The sequence below is a fragment of the Balaenoptera borealis genome (genome assembly GCF_965194805.1).
Source record: "Balaenoptera borealis genome assembly, chromosome: 3".
NCBI classification, from domain to species: Eukaryota; Metazoa; Chordata; class Mammalia; order Artiodactyla; family Balaenopteridae; genus Balaenoptera; species Balaenoptera borealis.
This window is the reverse complement of record NC_138866.1, coordinates 156,171,245-156,195,606: the sequence shown is the minus strand read 5'-3', so window position 1 is coordinate 156,195,606 and position 24,362 is coordinate 156,171,245. Positions and strand designations below refer to the sequence as shown.

At 46.7% G+C, this 24,362-nt stretch overlaps 1 protein-coding gene and 1 long non-coding RNA gene across 2 annotated transcripts in view; one reads left to right on the top strand and one right to left on the bottom strand.

Annotated features, from left to right (window-relative positions):
• ADARB2 (adenosine deaminase RNA specific B2 (inactive)) overlaps nt 1-24,362 on the top strand; it is a 372,444-nt gene that overhangs the window by 180,140 nt on the left and 167,942 nt on the right. The gene's annotated exons all lie outside the window — the stretch shown is intronic.
• On the bottom strand, nt 7,386-11,030 carry LOC309625986. The gene is made up of 2 exons (XR_014242871.1): nt 7,988-11,030; nt 7,386-7,955 (listed from the first exon to the last, which is right to left on the bottom strand). It is a non-coding gene; the product is annotated as an uncharacterized lncRNA (long non-coding RNA).

Below are 24,362 nucleotides of genomic sequence, written 5' to 3'. Positions count from 1 at the left end.
TTTACTAGATTATAAATTTATTTAGGGTGGTTTGGGGCATGCGGTGGGCATTTGGGAGGTCAAAGGCCCCCTCCCACCCCTTGGCTCAGCCTGCATTCTATAGTTAGGAGTTAGAGAGTAAACCTAATTCCGTTTGTGTGTATGGTTATTTAATCATTCTAAAATGACACTTTAATGTGGTCACCTGGCTACAGTAAGGTTGCCGTATTTCAAAAGAAGTGGAGCTGAAGGAGTGGAGCTGCCAGCAGTTGGTGTCCTGCCAAGCTGAAAATAGCATTTAACAGGCTTTTAATCTACTGCCTGGGCTATCGGCCCCATGAGTGCTGTTTTAGTCCACAGATTTTAAAAATTAGAACAAAGGGTTATTTTCCCTTAGCGTTCATAGCTGGCAGTGCTATTACTGCAGTGTTAGTCACGGAGCAGAGGTTCTCTAGCAAGTGCAGGATTTCAGTTTACCACGCACACAAATATGTCCGTATTTAAAGGTAAACAAGAAGCAGGAATCCAGACAGGACACTATTTCAATCAAAGGCAGCTCGTTAACCTCAGACGCAAAGCTGATTTTCAGGAGACGTGGCTACTGGCTAAAAAGGTGTACTTATTCCATCAAGCTTTTAAAGTCTGTTTAGAGGAGAATTTAAAATGGAGTAAAATGCAGACCAAGGGCAGGACCACACCTCTGTTACTGCATTGTCTTCCCCGTACCCAGCACCTCATAAATACTTGGTAAATGGATGAACAAATTAATCAATTCATGATGATATAGGTCCCGGCAGGTCACTGAGAGGACCACAGGCAGATCACCAGAAAGCGCTACAAGCGTGAATGAAGGTGCCATTCCTTCCTTTATGACTTTCTTTGTGACTCGCAGAGACACAGAACATTCTGGCTTTACCCCCCACCCGCTACCGATGCCCCGCACCCCCATGTGTTCATTATCCTGACCTGAATCTATCACGATCTAAAACTAGAGCATGTGGACTTACTGCAAAAATATACCCAAAGAAAGAAACAAAAGACGGAATAAACCTACCGTCCAGGAATTAGCCAAAAATAAGGAATTTAATTTTTTTCTTTAATGTGCACCACTTAATACTTCATAAATAGGGCGAACACTCCCATTATCAAATAGCAAAAATAAAATACTATGACTGACACTGTTGCCAAAAATGTGAATCCTGAGTTTTTAGTCTGGGGCCAATTTTATTACTTACTTGGCCAAAATGCGCATTCGGTGGTCACTGTGGCCTGGTGTAAAGTTCTGATGAAGTGTTTTTAAATCTGTGTTGTGTCGCACAGCTTGTGGCCTGTCCGAGTCTGTGTTTCACAGCCTCAGCGCATTTCAGGGTGTGTCAGGTGGACTGGCTTGCCCACACGGGCCCGAGTGTCTCCGTTGGGTCTGAGCTCAGTGTCATAAAAACCAGGCTCACAGCCCTCGCTGTGGCCTGTGCACGAAGCTTAAACACTCATCCCATCCTACTTCAGTCCTGGTCCCTTTCTGAAGTCCCCTCCCATGGGCCACAGGGACAGTTGTTCCTGGTTCACAGACTAACCACACCCCCCAGCCCTGTCTAGCCTCATATGACCCACCGTCACCGTGAGTCACGTCTAGCTGCTCCCAGTTCTGGAGGCCAGGATCCAAAACCAGGGTGTCGGCAGGGCCATGCTCCCTCCGAAGCCCCAGGGGAGGGTCCTTCCCGCAGGCTGGGCAGGGTGGTCTCTGAGTCTCTGTCTTCTTACAAGGACAGCAGTCAGGTTGGCTCAAGGTCCACCTTACCCCACTGTGGTCTCCTTCACCCTCACTGATTTCACTTTCAATGACCCTCTTTCCACAGAAGGTCACGTCTGAGCCCCTGGGGGTGGGACCTCCATATATCTTTTTGGGGGACACGACTCCACCTATAATAACTACTTCCCTAAAGGACCCAGTCATTCTCATCGACGGCCCTGCTTCACTGCCACCTGCTAAGTCCTGCTCGTTCCCTGCTCGGTTTACTCTCTGTCTCGAGCCACTAAACTATAAGGGCCAAGTGAGAGAGAACCTTTTCTGTCCTGTTCTCCGCTCAGTTCCCAAAACCGAGAAGACGACACTCAATAAACAGTTACAGAATGAACATATATTTATATCACAAAATAAACTATCAATGACATGAAGGGCCAGTGGCATCTTGACAATATACAGAGAAATAACAATAACCCTCCTATTGCAGCATTTTACAGATTAAAAATAGCTTTCTCACGTCTTGTGATTTTTACAACAGTCCAGTGACCCGAGCAGGTGGCGTGTGGTCCAGTTATTAACATGGAAAGCGGAGACTCGGGGAGGCGAAGGCTCAGCCGCGAACAGCACAGGCGTGAGGACGCCCTGGGCTCTGCTTTTCCTCTCTTTTCTGCCTTCCTGAATAATGACTTCAAACCAGCTCCTCGCCTTGTGGAGGGCCGTGTGTTAATGTGAAAAGATGAGTGTGGAACACGGGCCCCATGTCCAAGGAGGTCTGAGCAGGTGTCCTCAGGGCTGTGCTGCCCGTTCAGTCTGAGCCTGTTCATTCCATTTCATTCTCTATAAAAACCGCATCTCCATTGGGAATTTTTACTAGTTGGCCCTGTTCACCGTCAGGCAGAATGACAGTTGAGGGAATAAGAAGTTGGGCCAAAGGGGTGGGCTTCCTGGGGGGACACACCATGAAGGCTGCCCGTTTTTTCTCGTTATCAGTACTTACTTAACAATTCGAGGGGCAGCACACGAACCGAATGGTGGGTGTCTAGGAGATCATAAAACTGGTTAAACCCAAAGGATGCATTTCCTCTGGCTGAATACCCAGAAGTAGGGTTGCTGGGTGGTATGGTAATTCTATTTTTAATTTTTGAGGAATCTCCTTTCTGTTCTCCATAGTGGCTGCACCAATTTATATTCCCACCACAGTGCACGAGGATTCCCTTTTCTCCACATCCTCACCAACACTTGTTATTTTCTGTGGTTTTGCTTTTTTTTCTTTTGGATAAGGGCATCCTAACAGGTGCGAGGTGATATCTCACTGTGGTTTTGATTTGCATTTCCCTGATGATTAAGGATGTCGAGCACCTTTTCATGTACCTGTTGGCCGGCCATCTGTATGTCTTCTCTAATGTCTATTTAGTTCCTCTGCCCATTTTTTAATCATGTTGTGATATAATAGGGTGTTAGTTACCACTACAAAGGCAATCATATTGCAAGATACAAAGGTATCAAATCAGCATGTCCTACACCTTAAATTCACACAATGTTACATATCAATTACATCTCATTTTTTTTTTTAAGGATACAAAATAGTCCTAAAAAGAAGTTGCAAAACTGACGGGACAACAGAAGGCAATTCTTCCTCACAGATATTCAGCATCCTGCCGTGGGGGAGCTTTCTAGCACCCATCCCTGCATTCTTGCAGATGTTTACGTTTTAAGCTTGGCCTCCCACCCCTGGCTTCCTGTGAACCCACTTCACAGGGTAGGAGGCGTATCGGCTTTGGAAGCAGAAGAACCAACTTAAGCTCTGGGTTATCTGATTTCAATTTGTACGTAACCTTCGGTGAGCCATCTGACTGGCTATAAAAAAGGAATGATAACCACCTCTCGGGATTTTTATATAGATCATTTGAATTGATGGATTTGGACGTGTCTTGTAAACAATGACATGCTTACAGATGTAAGGTTATCTTAGCATTTAACTACCAGTTCTTTATAATTATCTCCCTATAATCAGTAGCGCACTGCTGCCCGCTGTTACCGTCTGGTCACTGCTTCTCCTCCTATGGGGCTGGGTCCCGTCGCAAGTCCAGTGCAGACTTGCCCCAGTCCCCGTAGAGCAGGTCTCTGCTCGCTGGCGCTCTGATGCTGCTGCCGTTGACAGACTTGCCCTCATCTCCCTGCGTCAGATAGCTGGGGGCTGAAGAAGGGGTGTCCTAGCCATCTTCGCGTCCATAGCAGCGGCTTGTACAGATGGACCTCATCATATGAATGTGATATATATATATATATATATATATATATATATAAATATCCTCTAGTATTTTCTCTCTGTCTCATTTAGTCTCACAAGGTATCACACTCAAGAAAGAGAAGCCAAGAGACAGCATGTCTGTCACTCCCTCAGTGCCTCTATCCTGAAATGCTGAAATCACCCAGTGTTTCTTCCATACAGACATTGTGCTATAGTGTCTCCTTCCCTAAATATCTTTATTCTGGGCTTTTAAAGGTGCTACTTTGGGAAATTTAGAGTTCATCTCATTTAAGGACTGGTCAGGTTGAAATAGATGTGGTGGTTTTTACCCAAGAATTATTATTCAGAAACATTCTCCATATTTATGTTTTCCTCATGGTTAAAAAAGGCTGAGATTGATGTGGTCTTCCTTCTGCTAATGCAAACAGGAAAATCTAAATTTGTAGATTTACTATTCCTGGGCAAACACATTACATTGGGACTATGAAGATATTTGTTCCTCTGGAATCACAGGAAAAAATGCCCCATTAGAGGAAGCTGAGAAATGTGAAAGGTGGATTAATGTACAAATGCCACCAGATGATGAAGCAGAGCTAGTGCCCTGATGGACAGAAGCTTCCAGGATTACATGGTCACATCCCGCCAAGAGATGCAAGGTCGGCTGAATCTGTGGGGCTCCTTAAGTAAGTGAGATGCTAGTCAGGTGTGTCAGAGTTAAAATATCAGGGAATAGTTTTGGCTGAGGAATGAGCAGATTGGGAAACATTTGGCCACAGTAGCTCACACAGCCCAGAGAAATCTGGAAGAAAGCAAACTGCTGATTTGAGCCGCGTTCTTGTACCGGCAGGCTTGCTGCCGGGGTCTGTGTGCCGTAAGCAGAGCGACCCATCTGTGAACGGGCAGAGGGTACCTCCCCGTGCTCCTCAAAAGGGGGTGCAAACATCTATCGTGTGACCAGACCCAGAGTATGCTCTGAAATACAGGCCTGTCAGGCAGCATCCTCAAGACCCCAGAAATATTGCAGTCTCTCCCACCTGGTGGAAAGCAGACAAATGCATCCCGGTCAGGACAAGAGGAGGATCAGGAACCGTGGTTCTCACAGTCAGAACCCCGTTAGGGCTGTGAACCCGCAGACAAGGGTGCACGCGTAAGACAGTGATATTTTCAACTCCCCCCCGCCCAGTTTTAACATCTTCCTCCCTGCAGGTCAAGGCTAACTGAAGGGTCCTGCAGGCTGACCCCATTGATGACAACACGATCTCTGAAGGGAAATGTGTATTCAGTGGGGTCCCACACTGGTGGCAGTTGGGCATTCATCTATTTTTGCACCAGTTTGGTAATGCACCCCTGGAACACTCTTTAGGAAAGGCTTTAATTAAGATTGCTGCCTGGGGCAAAGTGTAGGACCCGCAGTACATCATGTGACAGCAGCCCAGACGCAGATCGTTGCTACTCAGGCCTGCTCATGAGGTGTGAACAAATATTGCCATTTTCATTTTGCTGAGGATCGTTTTTGAATAGGATTTAAAAGGCAGCACCCACCGTAGAATTTTTGAACATCCATTTTTCTCACCAAATCTGAGATAATGTCTGTGTCTTTTAAAAGAAACTACTTGCCTCAAAAGTCTATAATCTCTTATAAATTATGGAATAATCCTACGTTTAAGAGAGATTTTTTATATAGACAAAAAATAGAATGGATACTTCATATTAAATGCTTTCATGAAGCAAAGCAAGAAATAAAAATATGACTCCCTCTTGTAATTTATGTAATTTTTGAAAAATGAGATGACATATTAATATTTATATTAGTACAATGGAAGGATTCCAATCTGCTGTAAATTCAATTAATTCCCTTCCTCCTCTGAACTCACAGCAGTCTCCACTCAAGCTAAGGGCAATCCTTTTCACTCATAGGTGGAGAACCATTGCCCCTGCTTTTATTTCTCTGACCCTTCTCGACTCTGCAGAGATGTGAATCTGTACCTGTTTAGCACAAGCCTGAACGCGTGACTTGAACAACAAACATCTTTTTTGTACATTTTATATTCTTCACATGGATTTCCTAAAGCTTGCCTGTTGCAGTATATATACATGCTTTTTTTTTTAAGTCTGACTATGTCTTAGCAGTACGTCGTATGTCACAACAGGGTCCTATGACCTCCAACTGGTGAAGTTATAGAGCCTGGGGTGTGGGGCAGCAGGGCAGGTGGTCCAAGCCCAGGCTTCCGGTGGCCCCTCCGCCTCCTTCCTCTTGGGAGCTGCAAATAATCCCGCTCCTGAGCTGGACTCTCCCCTCGTTCCCGTGGATTTGCACCAGCAAGCATTTGCACCCCAGGGTGAGTGTGTGTGTGTGTGTGTGTGTGTGTGTGTGTGTAATGTTTATTTAGTGAGGTGGGTGGGGATTTTTTTTTTTCCTGGTTTAAATCATTTGCAGTCACAGAGCTCAAGCATTTTAAGTGTTGAGTCTTTCTCAACCTCTTACTTTGCATCAGAATCAACCTAGGACTTTGAGGAACGTCCCCCTGAGCCCTGCCCAGTTATCCTGTTTGATTTTCAACGTTTGCTACCCAAGGCCCCAGCGAAGGGAGCCAGAGCTGAAATCCAGCACACCCTGACCCCCTCCTGGGGCTCAGACAGCACCATGCAAGGGCTCTAGCAGTCTCCACAGCGCCCCCTCCCCCCACCCCCACCGCACCCTCGGGCATACGGATACACAGCGAGGGTTGGGAGCCGCAGAAGTGCCAGCGAGCAAGGTCTAAGTTGAAAACTGAGGGAACAGTTCTACGTTTTCTCTCTTCCTTCCTCTTCCGGTCCCAAACCAACACACCCATGTTTATAGATCTAAATCCCAGCTACTTTCTTGGCATTTTACATCTGAGAATCCCACCCATACATCTGGATTTCTGCTTTCTCTTGAAATACCTGGCGGTTCTGGCCACACCCTTGTGGTGATAGGCGGCCTCGCTGACCCTTGTTACCCCTCCGTGTGAACTGTCTGTCGTTACTTCTGCGCCGGTACTTTATTGTGAGGGAGATAATGACTCCTGTATACACATATCGCTCTCAAAATAATAGAACAGAACACAAGACCAAGAAGAATACAGTAGAACATCATTGCAGACGAGCAGTCCTGACTGTAGGCAATCAAAGCAAATCTAAATTTCAGACCCAGATACCTACAGACATTTGTGTTTTTAATCCCTTGACCTAAAGTTTTCAGATGTTTTGTCTACTCAGTTCATCAGATGATTTACTCAACTGTCCATCTAGACTCACCTATTCGGAATAAAACGCTTTGGAATTTTGGGAGAATATCGTGGTATTTCAGAATTCTGCCTGTCACCTCCCAAATGCCAGAAAAGATCTCTGTCAGAGTTACCATCTAGAAAGCAACCATCACATGTGTACTGGTGCTCAGTAAACACACGCACACACACACACACACGCACGTTCTCTGGGGCAACAGGCCCAGGGACAAATGTCGGGTGAATGACCAGCTGACATGGCACCTCCAGGAATTGTGCCTTTACTCCCTTGAATAAATAAGGCCTCAGAGGTACCAGAAACACAGCACCTTGGAGCTGAAGTTGATTTTAATTCCTGGCCAGGCTTCTCAGACACTCACCTGCTGAAATCTGATGATGCAGCCAGAAGAGGGGAAAGTCACACATTTTGTTTCTCATCAGGAGAAACCTGAGCGCTTGGGGCCCTGTGTCCTGCTGGAGTTGGACGTGAACAGGCTGTGGTCCCAGCATACATGCTGTCCCAGAACAGGGAGGACAGGGCCATTGGGTGGACACGGGGCCTGTGGCCACCTGGGTTCTCACATCAGCCGTGTGTGAAATCTTCCCTGTGAGATGCAGCCTCAGTGCAGCCAGGAAGGCAGTGTCCCACTGCATGGGCCAGAGGACCTGGTGCTGCCCCGTCCCCATTGCCAGAAGGCAGCATGAGAGGCTGGTGAGTAGGAGTCAATAATCCCTGCCTGCAGCTGTGCCTACATGGGTGCAAACATGCCTGCAGCTGTGCCTACATGGGTGCAAACCCACCTGCACCTGTGCCTACATACATACTTACATATCTATCCAGATATTTATCTACACATGTACCTACATGTGTACATACCTACATACCTACTATCTATCCACATATGTACCTGCATACTTACCTTCACATATACATATGTACATACATGCTTGTGTACCTACATAAATACGTACCTACCTACATGTCTATTTACATAGTTGTTTACATATGCACCTACAAACTTCACACATACATACATATGTACTTACATATATTCCATACATACTTACCTACATGCCTACCTAAACATGCACCTTGACACATAAAATACATGTGCAGGTGCAGGTGTGCACACCTACCTACCCGATTACGTAGAAAGCTTCCAGGTTTCGAGCTAAGCAGGGTGTGTTCACCTGAGTCCCCAACAACTGAACTGTCAGGAGAATAAACCGCCTAGATGCCCAAGTTTACTTGAAAATTGCACAGCTTGTGTCCCTTGAGGTGGTGCCGGGTCTCCCTGGAGCTGCAACTGGGACAGAGCAGGACTTCGTGGGGGATGGGGTGGGGGGGGGCTGACATGGCTCCCCCCCTGAGTTTGGGGACGTGAGGGGACTCTGGAGGACCCCCTCGACTCAGCTGTGGAGTGACTCTTCTTAATTTCTCTCACACATGAGGGTTGATAGACGGTGCTTCTTGCAAACACAAGCGTTTAAGGAGAACTCTGCACACCAGGAATTCTAGCCCCGACTTTTCTGTGTGTCACTTTTCAAACCAATTTTCAAGGATTTGTTTCCTTTGCAGCTGAGTAAGAGAAATAAAGTCTGCACATGAGAGATAGTATTGTCCTGGGGAAATATCCAGAGGATTAATGTATTTTGACTGCAGTGAGCAGGAAATTGTGTTTCAGCTGTGTTTATGGGCTTATTGTGAACACGTCACATCAAGAACAATTTGTTAAACAAGAAATATCAGGAGTAGAAATAGGAAGGCAAAATAAATGGGGAGAGAAAGACCTGGAGCAGTTGTGATGTGTATCTGCGTCGTCAATAGATGAGAGGCTGCCTCTCACTCAGGAAAAGGCAAATCCCCCGACACCCAGTGGAAGAAGAAGAGATGTTTTCATCACGTTGCTTCCGCGTCATGGCTGAGACTGGAGGGTCAGCAGTTCCCATAGCGGCGATGTGTAAACGCGGTGGGAGCTGAACCCGTTCGGACAAGCTCAGTTCTGCCCTGATTAGATGACACCATATCACAGCCGTCTGTGTATTTACCACCTTCTCAAACGCACACATGAGAAAGTGCCTCAAGGAAAGGCAGCAGCAGAGGACGACCCCAAGTGCGGGACAGTGACGACGACAGAGGCATCTTCGGGTCACCGCAGGTCACAGTGACATCGGCAGCCCTGAGTGGGCTGCGTTGTTCTCATTTGTTTTCTTTTTTCATTAGTTTCTCCACACTGGAGATGGAAGAAGGCAAGTCATTTTTTTAAAATTTGTTGGTTATCATGTAACAGTCAAAATGACTTTCTTATTGTGTAAAGCACACCACTGAGAGATCAGAAAAGCAATGTCTTAGGATGGGAAAGACAAAAGGATCTCTGAGCTTTCCAGACAGACCTTTGTTTCTTCTGAAGCAAAACGCTGTTGAAAATTACTTGCTCACTAGAGAACTAAGTATTGTTTTCTGCAAATATTTGCATAGCTAGGACAAAATGACTAAATTTTTCTTGGAATTACTGCCGAATTGTAAGTTGTCACTCAGGTTGCCACAACTTATTATACCACTAGAATCCTGTTGTTTCAGTGATGGGGATATTTAGATCCCAAAGACCTATGGCTAACAGTGTCCAGAAAAATAACTGACAAAGTAATAACTATGTTGTTTGGAGCAGGAGTGTTGAAAATGCCATTTTGAAATTTATTATTTTTCTCAGTTTTGCTCTTAGCATCATTTGAATCTATAATTTAAATCTTATAAGGTTTTTAGAAATAAGAAAATAGGAGAGAAGTTGTCTACATTTAAGTCTAAGGACAATAGCAGCAAAGAAGAAGTTCCCTGAAAATTAAACATTGTATTCTCATCTGAAAGGAGATGCACGGGGTGACGCTTTATTCTGGCCTCACTGTGTTCATTTCAAAGTCGACAACCCCAGGTATTTACCTGCTGCTTCTCCTTGTTCTTGGGACCATCATCACACGGTCAAGGTAACGGTTCTTCCAATAAAGGACTGTAAGCCCCTCCTACCAGAGGAGGAGACCAGGCTGCCCCAGTGCCTGCAGTGGGTGGATACAGAGGCAGCACCATCCCGAGGGGCAGTGTTTTCTCAACTGGCAATAAAATGTGCCTTGGGCTCCTGACCCGTGTGCTGGGGAAGCATTCTTGGGAGAACTACTATGATTTGCCCAAGATTACTACTCTTCCACACCTAGGCAGCCCGATACTGTTCTCTCTAATTGTTAAGAGAGGAAACCGCTCTAAGTCGTCCACAACGTGTGACTGGAACACGGCCAGCCACGCCTGGGCCCCGTGGACGCAGCCTTTGCCGTTCCATCCACACAACAGGGGCCGAGTATCCAGGACCCTTCCAGGGGTTCCACCCAGCGGACGCAAGCAGGGGCGTGCGCTGTGGGCGCCGCCCCGGCCTCCCCAGGAAGCCGGGCCCTCCTCAACACTCTGCGAAATCCCCTGGGCAGATAGGAGCTCTGGCTGCCAATGGCCTGTCTGATCCGGTAGCCATGGGAACAGCGGTCAGATGGAAGAGGATAAGGTAGGGAAGTTATAAAAAGAAGGCTGTCATTAAAACCTGCACCTTGTCTCCCAATCGTGTGCGTTTCCATGGAAGCAGGAGCAGATCCACTCGCCAGGCGCCATCCCAGCCTCAGCCTCCCGGACTGTCAGTCAGCTTCAGGCCTCCTCTCAGGAGCTGTCAGACCGCAAGTTTTATGGGGCCTTTGCAACGCGGGACCCCCAAACCACCCAGGCCGGGCCATGGAGCTCTCCCTATGTGACACCGCAGGGCCTGAGGCTCCTTCCTGGAGGGTCCTGCTCTGAGTGGGTGCAGCCCAGCAGGAGGGTGGCCAAGTTCCCTGGGGTGACCTGCCCCCCCATGCTCCCCCACCCCCAGCCCCTGGCCCCCAGCCGCTTCTGTGAGGCCGACCCCTCGAGGCCCCCTGCCCACATTGCTGGTCTCGCTCGTGCTGACCGTAGAGCTTAGCCCATCCTCACCCACACAGAGCTCTGCTCGAGCCTCTGCTCTGACCCCCCTCCCCTCCCCCCCAGGTTGCTTTCCTCCTGCAGAAGTTTCCCTCGAATCACAGGTGACAGTTTCTCACCTTCAAATGCATCTTTTCTGTTGGAGACACATCGTGCTCCCACTGTTCTCAAAGCAACTAGAATGCTCTCTTGGGCGTGTTTAACTGTCTCCAAGACAAATGATTTTTCACCTAGATTTGGGAGGAAACAAAAATTTGTGTTTAGACTGAACAGACACCGTTCTCTTTTGCCTGAAAATTCATGCAATGACCTCCTCGGCTGCCTGGGAGGCGTTCCTGAGACTCACTCCCAGTGGCCTTTACGTCTTGAGATGAAGCACAAACACAAAGGTTAATTGATTTACACATTTTCCTTCCCATTGGTCAGCCCTAACTTCAGCTCCAGATTCATGCAAAATATCCATCGAGCATGAAACATTCACAGAATCTCCATGTGATTGTCTCTCTCCCACAACCGGAACATAAATGCACAGGAGCAACATCAGGCGAAATAAACAGGCTTCTGTTTCTGTTTCTAACGTGTCTCCTTCTCCCTTCAGAATTGCTCAGGCCATGGGACAATTCCAAGGGAAATTTCAAAGCCTAGGAGATTCCTGATATATACTTGATTCCTGACAGTGAGGCAGGTGAAATATTATTTTCCCTTTTCACAGATAAGGCAGCTGAGGCCTAGAGATGAGCAACTGGTAGTTTGGGGAGAAAAAGCAGGAAATTAGAACTCAAGTCTCATGCCTTCCATCACATTGCTTTAAGTAACTGTGTAAGAGAATAAATCAATGAACCCCAAGGAAGAAAACTGCTCAGAAAACCTGTGAACCTGCCTGTGGACATGGTTTTCATTTCTCCCCATTGGTTATTTTAAACCCACAGACCCCTGAGGACAGAGGAGCAGTGACTGCCTGGGCCCTTTGGGGAGGAGATGGGGTCCCCGGGTCCTAATCATGTCACCCTAGCCTCCCTGGGGGGACTGATTCCTTCTCACTGTTCTTTAAAGTGCACGTATCCATCCATTTATCCCACAAGTGCAGACCAAGGCTGTAATTTGGGTAGCAAGCAAATGGGTGTCCCCGCCTGTGGGAGCAGTTACTATCGAGGAGGGCAGGGACGGTGACAAATACACAGTAAACTGCAGAGTAAATGTACAGGATCCTCCCTCCAGGACGCACAGGACTGGTCATTCTTCTCTCTGAAGCTCTCCCTCCCTGGCTTCCCAGCTCAGCACCTCTGGACACACAGGGTGAATCCAGCTTTCTGAACAGACAAGTCTTACGCTCCTGGAAGGTGTTTACCTCCACCCACCCATGAGGGTGGGGACGTCTGTCCCTCACCTCCTGCCGCACCTGGGGTCACAGGTCAGCAGTGTCTTCCCAGCCCGTGTGGTCATGGGCACGCGCCCACCAGGTGTCCCCGATTTCCTCCAGTCGTGCCCCCACCCCCGTGGCCTCCTGCGGGGTGGTTCAGACCCTTTCCCCTGCCATCCTCTCCCTCCCCACGTCTGGCCCCCAGTCTCTGCAGACCTCCCGACCCCCTCTTTGTTGTGTCCCACACACGCTTCCACCACAGAACTGGTCCCTGGGTTGCAAGTTTTGCCAGTTAACACCAATGTCACCTCCCTAGACTGTCACCCCCCGGGGACAGGAGCCGAGTTTTACACCCCGTGATTCCCTGGAATTTGCACAGTGGTGCCCAGAGTTCAAGGTGTGAGAGCAAAATGTGTTTTGTACACAAATACACAAAAGGAGGAGAAGGCATTAATCCGCCGGAGGAAAGGCTGGTGTGATGAGACACAGGCTGAGGTGTTAATACAAAATGTAAACACGAGGCCCGCAGAACAGCAGACGTCAGTGGACTCGACACAAGGATTCGGCATTGGAAGGCTGCGCCTTGTGTCACCCAGTTTCCCTGACTCCCGTAAATCATCCCACTACCTGTTTTGTGTTTCCACCTGGGTGACCCACAGGCACTTCAAAGCTCCAACACTGAACTCCCCGTCGTTCCCCGCTCCACAGATTTGTTTCTGTTTTTCCATTTTTTGTCCTGGTGAAAACCACCAGAATCCACTCAAATTATCTGACCCCAAACCTCTCTCTCCCCTTATCCCATATTTCAAGTTGACAGGTCCTGTAAATTTATGTCCTAATATATCTCGACTCCCTTCCCTCCCCACAAACAAGGCTCTCTCTGATCTGAGGCCCACAGGGTCACACACACACAGCCCACACATGACCCCCCAGCAACACGGATCTCCAGGCCCCTCATCCCATTCCCTTATCTGGATGGCGCTTCTCCCTTGTGTTTGGGTAACTCTTACTGATCCTTCAGGAAAGGTTCCATGAACGAGGCCACCATCATGGCCACCTTCTCGCCCACCCTGTCACCCCATGCATTCTTCTGCCATTGCACTTACTGTAATGCTTGGACCCACTTTCTCAAGTGTAGACATTATATCTTGTTCATCTCAGTGGTCTCATTATCTGGCACACAGGAGATGCCCAATATGTTTGTTGAAATCTTAGACTGAATTGTTTTCGTTGAGGGCAAGATGATGAAGGGTGTATTGAATTATAACATAAATAAACTTGATTTGTAATCATCTAAATGACCACAGGCAAAGACGACTGCTTTGTTCAAATGGTAGTACGCAGAGGCTACCGTTCAGGGAAGAATGATGTCTAATGGGGAGGTGCGGACGCTTTCCTTGGTCCTGCCTTATTCAGTATTTTTATTTTTATTTTTTCTTAAAGTTATTTATGTATTTATTTTTGGCTGTGTTGGGTCTTAGTTTCTGTGCGAGGGCTTTCTCTAGTTGCAGCGAGCGGGGGCCACTCTTCATCGCGGTGCGCGGGCCTCTCACTATCGCGGCCTCTCTTGTTGCGGAGCACAGGCTCCAGACGCGCAGGCTCAGTAGTTGTGGCTCACGGGCCCAGTTGCTCCGCGGCATGTGGGATCTTCCCAGACCAGGGCTCGAACCCGTGTCCCCTGCATTGGCAGGCAGATTCTCAAACACTGTGCCACCAGGGAAGCCCCTATTCAGTATTTTTAGATGTGGAAATAGATCATAAATTTCTGAAGGCACACAGACCTGGAAGCATGGGTAGTGTAGTGGGTGTTAGAACTGGAGGAAATTAAGCAATTGAAAGTTTAAAAAGAAAACATATCTTAGTTTCACACAACCCCCCAAAATGAAAACCAGAATAAGAACAATTAGTTTTCTCCTGATAATTGAAGACATATAGAAATAGAATTCTCTAGCCCTGTGGGGTTTCAGAAGGAGGACAGTGGGTATATTTTACAAGGATGTAGATTATAATAATGTAAGAAAACCTTTCTGGAGAGCTCTGACTGTGGAATGAAATATTTTGTGGAAAAGCGAGTTCACATTCTTTGGAGGCTGAAAACTACTCCTTTGGGATCTTTCTGCCGTAGGGTGTGAGTCTGCTAAGAAATGTGAGGGTGTCTTTATGGGTTCTCCTTTCTTTGGCTCTTAGAAGCAATTTACACAATAGATTTTATCCATATTTACATCTGAAGATCACTTACACATAATCTGCCATATGACATAAAATTTATAAAAAATTGGTGTTCCAGAGTTAATAAAGACTGAAATTATGTGTTTATGATAAATCCTGGCTATTACAAAGCTCCATTAAATATATGCACACACAGATAAGTGGGATTCCTGCAGTTTGTGAAAGGAATATATCTTTAATGCTATTTTGAGCTAGTCATGATTTTAAGTTGCTGCTTTTCATTCTAAGTATAAAGTTCTGTTCATTCAGCTTTAACATTTTCAGTTATCTTTGTTACGTGTCATTTGTTAACCCTACAGTGCCTATAGTGTATGGCAGTACATATTTGCATCAACAATATTTTGGCTTATAATTTCCAATCACTGGAGTTGGAAAGATATATGTATTGCATTTCAGATATCAGTAATCAATACCCCTTTTGATAAAGTAGATAAGCACATAATGCCCTTCAAATGTGCTTGTACTGGAAACAGTTGTGGTTATATCTGAGTTATTTTGCTGCAGGCAAACAGAAATGGATTTGGGAGGTGGCTCAGGGTACCTGCCCTGCTAAATGGACTGTGGCTGAGAAAGTCTGAGACAGGGTTTGTGCATCAGGGAGAGAGTTGGCTACATAACCTTGAAGGGACCTTCCAATGCTAAGTGTCCCAGCTCTCTGGCTGCCTTGCCAACATCCAGACTACTCAGACTCACATGCAAGTTCCCACCTCACGTCCATGTGAAGTACATTTGCTTCATCCAAACTAAACTGCTCATCATTCCCCGTGCAAGTCCCGTCCATTCTTGTCTCCAAGTGCCATACGATACTGTTTTAACTTCTGCAGCTTTGTGATATATTTTGAAATCAAAGTGTAATGCTTCCATGTTTGTTCTTCTTTCTCAAGAAAAGAAAAATGCTTTGGCTATTTGAGTTTTTTGTGGTTCCATATGAATTTTAGGATTTTTAAAAAATTTTCTGTAAAAATGCCATTTGGATTTTGATAAGGATTGCATTGACTCTGTAGATTACTTTGGCTAGTATGGGTATTTTAACAATATTGTCTTTCAATCCATGAACATGGGATATCTTTCCATTTATCTGTGTCTTCAATTTCTTTCATCAGTGATTTGCAGTTTTCAGTGTACAAGTCTTTTACATACTTGGTTAAGTTTATTCTTAAGTATTTTATTCTTTTTGACATAAATGGCCTTGGTTTTTTAATTTCCTTTTCAGTTAGTTCATTCTTTGTGTACAGAAACACAATAGATATCTGTATGCTGATTTTGTATCCTGCAACTTTACTGAATTTGTTTATTGTTTCTAATTTTTTTCATGGAGTCTTCAGGATTTTCTACATATAAGATCATGTTATCTCCAAACAGAGAAAATTTTACTGCTTCTCTTCCAATTTGGATGCCTTTTATTTCTTTTTCTTGTCTATTGCTCTGGCTAGGACTTCCAATACTATGTTGAATAGAAGTGGCAAGAGTGGGCATCCTTGCCTTATTCCTGATGTTAGAGGAAAAGCTTTCAACTTTTCGCCATTGAATTTGATGTTAGCTGTGCTCTTGTCATATATGACCTTTATTATGTTGAGGTAAATCTCTTCTAAACCTAGTTTGTTGAGCTTTTATCATGAACAGATGTTGAATTTTGTCATATACTTTTTTCTGCATCTATTGAGATGATCATATGATTTTTTTAAATTTATTTATTTATTTATATTTATTTTTGGCTGTGTTGGGTCTTCGTTTCTGTGTGAGGGCTTTCTCCAGTTGCGGCGAGCAGGGGCCACTCTTCATCGCGGTGCGCGGGCCTCTCACCGTCACGGCCTCTCTCTTTGCAGAGCACAGGCTCCAGACGTGCAGGCTCAGTAGTTGTGGCTCACAGGCTTAGTTGCTCCACGGCATGTGGGATCTTCCCAGACCAGGGCTCGAACCCGTGTCCCCTGCATTGGCAGGCAGATTCTTAACCACTGCACCACCAGGGAAGCCCAATCATATGATTTTTATCCTTCATTCTGTTAATGTGGTGTATCACTGTTATTGATTTGCATATATTGAACCATCTTTGCATCCCAGGGATAAATCCCACTTGATCATGGTGTACATCCTTTTAATGCGCTTTCTTATTCAGTTTGCTAGCATTTTATTAAGAATTTTTACATCTATATTCATCAGGGATATTGGACTATAGTTTTCTTTTCTTGCAGTGTCTTTATCTGGCTTTGGCATTAGGATGATGTTGGCCTCATAAGATTTGCTTGGAGCAGTATTCCTTCTTCATCAGTTTTCTGGGAAGAGTTTAAGATGTTTACTGCAGCATTGTTCACAATAGCCAAGATATAGAAACAATCTAAACGTCCACTGATGGGTTAATGGATAAAGAAAATGTGCATATACATACAATAGAATCTTATTCAGCCTTTAAAAAGAAGGAAATCCTGCCTTATGCAACAACATAGATGAATTTTGAAGACATTATGCTGAGTGAAATAAGCTAGTCACAGAAGGACAAATACTGCATGATCCCATTATGTGAGATAGTCAAACTCTTAAAGCAGAGAGTAAAATGGTGGTTTCCAGGGGCTGGGGGTAGTTTTTGTTCAAAAGGTATAAAATTTCAGTTAGGAAAGATGACTTAGTTCTACAGATCTGTGTAGCATAGTGTGTGTATTTACAGTACTGTGTTGTGCACTTAAAAATTGGTTAAGATGGTAGATCTCATGTTAAGTGTTCTTATCACCAAAAATAGGAGGGGAGGAGGGAAACTTGAAGGTGAAGTATGTTTATTATTTTGATGTGGTGATGGTTTCATGGGTATATACGTATCTCCAAACTCATCAAATTGTGTGCATTCAGCAAAGGAAACCATAAACAAGACGAAAAGACAAGCCTCAGAATGAGAGAAAATATTTGCAAATGAAGCAACTGACAAAGGATTAATCTCCAAAATTTACAAGCAGCTCACGCAGCTCAATAGCAAAAAAACAAACAACCCAATCCAAAAATGGGCAGAAGATCTAAATAGACATTTCTCCAAAGAAGATATACAGATTGCCAACAAACACATGAAAGAATGCTCAACATCATTAATCATTAGAGAAATGCAAATCAAAACTACAATGAGATATCATCTCATACCGGTCAGAATGGCCATCATCAAAAAATCTACAAACAATAAATGCTGGAGAGGGTGTGGAGAAAAGGGAACCCTCTTGCACTGTTGGTGGGAATGTAAATTGATACAGCCACTATGGAGAACAGTATGGAGGTTCCTTAAAAAACTAAAAATAGAACTACCATATGACCCAGCAATCCCACTACTGGGCATATACCCTGAGAAAACCATAATTCAAAAAGAGTCATGTACCAAAATGTTCATTGCAGCTCTATTTACAATAGCCAGGACATGGAAGCAACCTAAGTGTCCATCAACAGATGAATGGATAAAGAAGATGTGGCACATATATACAATGGAATATTACTCAGCCATAAAAAGAAATGAAACTGAGTTATTTATAGTAAGGTGGATGGACCTAGAGTCTGTCATACAGAGTGAAATAAGTCAGAAAGAGAAAAACAAATACAGTATGCTAACACATATATATGGAATCTATGAAAAAAAAATGGTCATGAAGAACCTAGGGGCAAGATGGGAATAAAGACACAGACCTACTAGAGAATGGACTTGAGGATATGGGGAGGGGGAAGGGTAAGCTGTGACAAAGTGAGAGAGTGGCATGGACATATATACACTACCAAACGTAAAATAGATAGCTAGTGGGAAGCAGCCGCATAGCACAGGGAGATCAGCTCGGTGCTTTGTGACCACCTAGAGGGGTGGGATAGGGAGGGTGGGAGGGAGGGAGACGCAAGAGGGAAGAGATATGGGGACATATGTATATGTATAACTGATTCACTTTGTTATACAGCAGAAACTAACACACCATTGTAAAGCAATTATACTCCAATAAAGATGTTAAAAAAAAAAGTGTGCATTAAATATGTCCAGATTTTTCTATATCAGTTATAACCCAATAAAGCTGTTTTAAAAATATGACACATATAGGAATGAATAAATTATCAATTAAGTAACTACTGTCAAACCAATCAGCTCGATAAGTTACATCAGGATTCTCGAGCTAATTATTACCTCACTTGATCACCCTTTTCTTGTTCCATGAATCTATTCTAGAGATCTTCATTCTTTGGGACGTCTCAGTAAGCCCCCAAATTTAACTTTTGTAACAGCATAAAAGTGTGGTATTAAAAACTGGTAACCATCCATTAAGTGAAACTTGGAGTATCTAATGGTTTTCAAAACTTTTTGCACTTTTTAAAGACAAATTCTAAGATCAGAATACTAAATAATAATAATAATAATTCCAAACCAAGCAAGGGACTAAAGATGGCGTAAGTCCAGATGTGACTGCTAAATGTTATCCGAAAACCTTGCATTTTGCCAACAAAAGGAAGGTCATGACACTCAGTGGCCTCGTGCAATTAACAGCACGTTCTAGACACGAGAAGCAGCGAGGGGCCCTCATCTGTACCCTTCTGCCATGGAAGCACCCAAGGTAAACCCAGCCTGCGGTCCTGGCTCTCATAGAAATGCGTCTTTCGGTGTCTGCCTTCAGCTGCAGAGGGAAGAGAGGAGCCGGATGCAGCTGAAGCCACCGGCTGCTCCTAGAGGGCCATCGGGCCAGGCTGGGTGGCAGGGTAGCGCTGCTGCGGCAGAGGAGCATGGCGGTTGGCGATTCAGCCACGGGTTGGCCCAGCTGGGGCCTTGGGCAACAGCTTCATCTTTCCGAGCACCGTCCTCTCGTCTGCGAAATAACACAATTTCAGGAGTTGCTCTCCTGGATTTCATACTCAGTAACTCAGGCAAGCCTAAAGGTGTTTCGCTATGACATGGATGTGGGTCTCCTGTGATCATCCCAGCTCGTCTGGGGTGTCAGCTTTACACGATGGCTACTTCTGCTTGTGAAAAGGAAACTCACTGAAGTTCTGGTTCAGAGAAGCCAGGTCCCTTTCGTCCTGTGATGAGAACGGGCCGCCGGGGCTGCCGCTTTGCTGGGGCTGAAAGGTCTGCTGGCCTCCATGACCCAGATCCTCTTCCGGCTCCTTAGATGTGGCTGGTATTTCCCCCACAAGCTGCTGGCTGCCTCTCTGTCCTAAAGCACCTGGACGCTGGAGTAGTACCATGTGCCATAAGATCATCTAGAAGTGGACCCACCCAGATGGGCAGGCGTACGTGAGCTGGGCATGCTTCGTCAGGCGTGGACAGCAGGCGCTGAGCCCCAGTCAACCCACAGCACCAGGGAACAGTTTTGCCCAGAGCAGATGGCAGGTCCCGCCGCAGACCTGGAGCGAGAGGCCCGAGTGCCGAGCAGACTCGCCTTCACTCCCCAGGGGTCACTGCCGGACCAGCTCGGGCCTCCGTCTGAAAGCGTTTCCTACAGCGGACTAAATAGGCAACTGGGCCTGACTTTATTTTGCTTGGTGCTGTTTTTCTTTTACTTTTCAGTTTCACGAATACTTGAATTTTCAAGTGATACTGTTATTTTAGAGAGAAAATCTCAGAAAAAAAGGATGGGATTGATCCCGACAACCTTGCTTGGATGACATATTAAAAACATATCCGCTGAGCAACGGCTGTTGTAAATAGCTGGCCTGGTGTGCAGCACGTCAGTGTTAGACTTCCGATTCCACTATAATTATAGAAAGAAGGCTGCCATTCCCGCAGCGGGGAGCACTTAAAATGACAGCAGAGGGAGTAAATTACTGGGCCTCCGTGTCCCAGGCAGACAGACGGCTTTCATTTCATGAAGAGAGGCCCAGCGCTGTGTCAGAGCCAGCTACCCAGTGAGCTTAATGTGCTTTTAAATAAAAAGCTCAAGATGGAATAAAGGAAGTAGAAGGAGACTTTGCCATCCGCCAGCACAAACATTTATTTTTATTTTCCCAAAGCACGGAGTGCCGGAACTGTGTCAGGAACGCTGACATTATTCATTTTGAGTTTCGCTCACCATCCCCGGGGAACAAAGCTGACCAGTTAACAGCCAGTGTGTGTTGGTTTCATGGGCACTGTTTCAGCGTGGGTTCAGTGCCCACACGAGGTGTCATGTCACCCTCTAATCCTGCATCTCCCTCAGGCGCCAGCAGTGGAAGCTCCGTGGCTTTAAAGTCGACGCGGCCCGAACAGAAACGGTTGGAACAGCTCCCGACGTGCCTTCCAAGCTCAGTCTAATTCTCAAGGCCTGAGAAGGAGAAAGTTATTTCTCACAAAGCTGCACAGGCCTTAATTAGTTCTTGAAAACCTAACCAAGCATTTTTTTTTTTTTTTTTTTTGGTTCACTCAGAAAGATGCTTGCTTTGAAGAACTGACAGGAGCTTGAAAACCAGTGATGCCTTTTTACACAAATGCTCTTCCTGAGTCCTGAGTCTCTCCAGTTGGTAGCGAAGAGCTAAATTGAGAAACACTTGAACTGTTAGATACAGACAAAAAGTAGATATAATCCCAGAAGCGGCTCTCCTGGTTTCTGAGAATGGATCATGGGAAAGGGAGAGAAAGAGACAGAGGGAGAAAGAAAGGCAGTAAATAGATTTACAGCCAAGATGGCAAGTGGAGGCCGAGCCTTCAGAAGTGGACTGACACCTGCCTTAGCTTCCTCACTTTTCTTCCTCTTCTTAGAACCCCCTCCATTCTGTTCTCAACCTGCAAGGCCTGGGCCTGAACTTGTCCTTCCTCGGTCCCAATTCACATTAAAATCGAATCTGCACCAAAGCCCAGGGCTCGGACAACTGTGCTGATGGACCACAGTCCGTCCACCTCCAGGGACACGAGTCTGGAAAAGTCTGATGAATTCAAAGGGTGGGAATTGTGGTCCCTACAACACAGCCTCATGCAAAATGTTCTCGGAGTGGCTCCTCTGTGGAGAATGGGGGTGGCCTGGATCTATCCGCGGTGCGTGACCTCGAATACATCAACTTAACCATGAGGATCCTGAGAGAAGCAGACAGATGTTGTTTTATTCACCTGCATGCGTGGCATTTTCAAAGGATCTAGACCTGTTCAGGAAGAACTTACACACCTGTAAACACTTGGATGGAAACGGTGTGCAATTTCTTAGGATGAGGTCTCTCTGGGCCTCGCAGATGTGCCCAATCCACACCTGGGGGGAGGAGGGGGGTCTGGAATTCCTTCTCTCCATCCAGAGCCGTCAGCGGGACCTGCCTCCCGGAATCCACGAGATGCCAGGATGACACAGGCATGGGACATCTCACAGAGTCAGAGCCGGTGTGTGACCCCTGTGAGGACCCCTCCCCAGGAGCTCAGAGGGCACGGACGTGCTCACCTGAGGTGGGCGTTAAGGGGATGGGGACTCGTCGGCACCGCCCCCATGCTGTCAGTGATGTGCCGCTCCTCGGCCCGCAGAGCTGGCCGGCGAGTTCTCACCGGATCCACACACTTCCTAGGTTTTCCATCTGATCCCACCCTGAGGAAGAGGCCTGAGCTCAGGCCTGGGAATTAGCACAAAAGACAGATGAAAAATTATAAAGGAGAAAATGAATGACCTTTCAGTCGGAACTCTGGCCACGACCTCGGGAGTGAATGGGACTCGGGCGGGAGCTGGCGGAACAGCCAAGAGGCAACCACGGCCCGAGGGTCCAGCAGGCTCCTCACCGGGATCAGATGCTGCGGTCGATGCAGGACCCTCCTGGGTGGGTGAGGGGTCCTGCCTGGAGGGCGGCCGGCCCCTCCCCCGCTCCAGACCTGGACCACCTGTGTTTCCCTGGTGCCCAGTGTCCCTGGGTACCTGACACACTGACCCCAAGTTATGCCAAGTGCTTTCCAGGGACAGGGACAGCACCACCCCCTCCTGCCACATCCCTGGGAGGCATCAGTCAGACTTCATGGTTGGGGGGGGTGGGGGGAGGGCGGGCTGTGGCTCCTGAAGCTGGGGGCTCTGGCTGGAGACGGGCTCTGCCAGGGGAGAAGGGAAACCGGAGACAGACGCCCTCCCCGCAGCCTCAGTGCGGCGCCCCCCACCCCGCCCCGTCCCCCTCCTCACCATCCTCAGCTCCGGGCACTACCGGCCCTGGGCACCACCTGGCAAAGGACTCTCAGATTTCACCTTGGAGGACAGTGACCCCCAAACTTGCCCCCAGCCCCAGCACACGCCCCCCACTCTTCAGGCCCCTCATAGAAGGGGGTCCCACAGGATTTGTCCTGTTGCATCTGGCTTGTCTCACTGAGCAGAACGTGTCGTGGTTCATCCGGGGTATCCCGCTCTCATCACTAAAGATTAACAGGGAACGTGAAGAAGGTGTCTTGTCACTGTCTCTTCTCCATCTGTGTCCAGAACTATCTTTTTGCGGGTTCCCCCCGCCCCCACCCAGAGGACACGATTCTCCTGAGGGTCCTCTGAGGGCGGAGACGGGGATTGTCCAGCCAACAGCAAACCAAACCGTTACCACGGCAGCCGGGAGCTTCCGGCCCCCCTGCCCTGAAGCACTCCCACGCCCACAGGGAGGCGGACACTTCACGCACTTTTTTGAAGTTTTCAAACTAAAAGAAGTCATGCTGCTTCCTTGGTCCCGCGCAAAGTTTTTAAAAACCAGGTCAGTCGAGGTGTAACTAACACACAGGAAACCCACTCTTCTTAGTGCACACGCCTCAGAGTTGTGATGAGCGCAGACGGTCTGCAAAGCACCATCTCCTATAAAATACCCAGAAACACTCCCCCAGCCCCACCCTGATGGAGAACGTGGCAGAAACGACGCCCCGCCTCACGCCGAGGCTGGCCCTCTCGCTGAGCACAGAGCCCTGGAGTCAGAATCAGGTCTCTCCTTTTTGCTGCTGGTTTTTTTCCGTTCTGTGATGCGCTGTCGCTTATTTATCCTTTCTCACCGACTAGAAATCCTTTGAACTGTGTCCAGTTTGGGGCGATTATGAGTAAAGTGGCTGAAACAGTCACACACAGGTTTTTGTGTGAAGGAATGTTTTCACGTCCTCTGGGTAATTTCTGAGACACGGCATTGCTGGGTCACAGGAACTTGGTCTGTTTAACTTTATAAAAAAGTGGCCAACTCTCCGCCAACGTGCCATGTCGTTTTGGACTCACACGGGTGCCATATGAGAGCTCCAGTCTCCTGCATCCTCGTCAGCACTTGGTACTGTCAGTTTTGTATATCGTTAGCTGTTCTAATAGGCGTAGAGGCTCCTCATAGTGGCTTTAATTTGCATTTCCAGACAACTCCTGATGTTCACTGATTATCCTCACCTGTATTGGTTTGCCCCCCAGTCTCTTCTTTAGCGAAGTGTCTGTTCAAACCCTTTCTCCGATTTTTATCTGGTTATTCATTTTCTTTTTTTTTAATATTTATTTATTTATTTGGTTGCACTGGGTCTTAGTTGCGGCTCACGGGCTCCTTAGTTGTGGCATGCAAACTCTTAGTTGTGGCCTGCGTTTGGGATCTAGTTCCCTGACCAGGGTTCGAACCCAGGCCCCCTGCATTGGGAGCACGGAGTGTTATCCACTGCACCACCAGAGAAGTCCCTATTCATTTTCTTA